Source organism: Octodon degus, unplaced genomic scaffold (genome assembly GCF_000260255.1).
Source record: "Octodon degus isolate 3935 unplaced genomic scaffold, OctDeg1.0 scaffold00066, whole genome shotgun sequence".
In the NCBI taxonomy this organism is placed as follows: Eukaryota; Metazoa; Chordata; class Mammalia; order Rodentia; family Octodontidae; genus Octodon; species Octodon degus.
Genome location: NW_004524642.1, coordinates 12250744 through 12253345, shown reverse-complemented (window position 1 = coordinate 12253345; position 2602 = coordinate 12250744).

The following is a 2602-nucleotide window of genomic DNA, read 5'->3' as shown; positions in this document are numbered from 1 at the left end:
AGTTCCCAGATGTGCTCCAGAAGGCCTCAGGAAATTTGTTCCTTTGAATTCATTTCACTGTTCTCAGCAATCTAGACAGTTACAATTCTCTAAAACTTTGCTATAGGAGGCTTGGCTAACCCCTTCATAGCAACAGACCTTGGCATTTTCCACATGATGCTGTTTTTTATCAGTGTACAAAATGCAAATGTTGTTAGTTCAGGAACATTTCTACTCAGATTTCACAGGAAGTCCTAGGAGGAAGCTAGATATCTGATGATTGAATCTCTAAAACATGAGTGGAGTGATTTCAAAAGACAGGCTATGTAGGCCATAATTAGTAAGCCCATAGGCTGGGACTGTTAAAATTCTGTGGACTTCACATCTTACCCCTATGTATCCTTGGATGGTGGACATGGATTTAATGTTTGCCCTGTTAGGTTTTAGTCTTGTTTTAATTCTGCTCCTTTTTTGTCCCTTTATATTTCCCTATCTCTCTCTCTCTTTCTTTTCTTTATTTAGGACATTGTCTACAGGGTCTCACTGCATAGATCAGACTCATAGATCAGACTGCGCGATCCGCCTGTTCACAGCTTCCCAAGTGCTGGGATTATAGGCATGCACCACCATGCCAGTTTCAATTACCATCTCAGCACACCCTGGGGGGCAGAGCCAGCATGGCAGTATAATTTCTTGGTAATAATATTTCATGGTAATAATTATTTACCATGTACCGTTGTTTCTTGGGATTACATATTTTTTATGTACACACAGATTCACAGTTAAAAGTTTGTCTTCATCTCAGAAGAGACATGGGCTTACTTGAATACTTAAAAAATACTGGGACTGTTCAGACTTTAAAGAGGTTGGTTGCAACTGTGTTTCAGTGTTTACCAGAAAAATTGCATTATGTCACTTAGAATTATAACTTTTTATGATTACTTGGAGATAAAATGTAGCTTACAAAGATGTATTTGAGTATCATGTTGCTAAGAGATACAATGTTGTGGTTAAACTGAATTGTGTCATTCTGATTGATGTGACAGTCCCCTAAGGGATTAGCAAAGCACACATTTAAGTATTCCTGAAAGCATCTTGGAGGAATAATGCACCATACTGCCCATGGTCTCTGGCCCCTTGTCTTCAGCAGCATCCCCGTGCTTTGGTCCCCACCTGACATGAAACAAGCCGCTTTACTCTGTCCCCTGCTTCCAGCGTGAAGTTTCTGCTTTGGGCCAGTTACACATACAACATTTAAACACCATGAAACCAAGAAGCAAATTAAATCTCTTTTCCCTTAAGTTGTTTGTGTCAGGTGTAGTGTCCAGGGAGTGGAAACCTGGCAAACACATAGTGGACTCTATTTGCACTCTTGTCACAAATGATAGGATCGCATTCATTTTATGATGGAGTTCCTGATTTATTAATGAATATGCACATTATTTTCAAATTTTTGCAATTATGAAGATGTTGCAATCAACATGTAGTTACAAATCTCTTCCTCTCTCTCTCTCTCTCTCTCTCTCTCTCTCTCTCTCTGCAGTACCAAGACTGAAAGCTATGCAGGTGCTTATGCAGCTGAACTGTCTCCCCAGTGCAGAAGTGTCTTAAAAATACTGTTTGAATTTCCTTTGGAGATGTACCTAATAGATGACAGATAGATAGATAGATAGATAGATAGATAGATAGATAGATAGATAGATGATAGATAGATAGATTGATAGACAGACAGACAGACAGACAGACAAACAGACAGACAGACAGACAGACAGACAGATTCAGTAGAGGGATTCCTATGTAGTATACTGATTTTATTTTGAAGCTTTTGGAGAATTTTGATATCACTTTACATGTATGACTAGAACATACAACTTGTTCTCTTTCCTCCACGTCTTGATAACACATTCTGTTCTTAGCATTTGTCCCATTAGCCATTTACCACAGAAGGTGTTATCCTAGAGGAGTAGTTTAGATTTGCATTCTCCAAATGATTAGTGATTTGAACAGTTCTTTCACACACCTGTTAATCATTTACATTTCTTCCTTTCAGAAATGTTTAGTGCTTTTTTTTTTTTTTGGCTGAACTGGAGATTGAACTCTGGCCCTTGAGCTTGCCAGGGAAGAGCATATTCTACTGAGCCATCTCCCCGGCCTCTAGTGCTTATTTTTATTTGGGATTTTTTATTATTGATCTTTGGAATTCTTCATTTAAGTTAAAACTGCTTCTCAGATACATAGTGTGCAAATATTTTCTTCCCTTATGAAAGTTTTCTCTTCACTTGGTAGATTATTTTATTTGCTCTGAAAAGCATTTAGCTTGACACAATCCCATTTGCCAATTTCTTGTTTCTTGTGTTGTGGCCTGCTGCCCAAAACGTCCTTGCTCCAGTGTATCTTAATGTTACTTTTGTGCTTTATAAGATTGTGCATCTCTGATTTTAAGTTTAAGCTTTTAGAGCATTTTTGAGTTGTGTTATTTTGAAAAAATAAGTCTACTTTCATTATTCTGCACATAGATATTCAGTCTTGCCCAGCTTCATCTATTGAAACAGACTTTGTTTTCTCCAAAGTGTATTGTGACACCTTTGTAGAAGATCAGTTGGCTGGAGTTTGCTTCCTAACA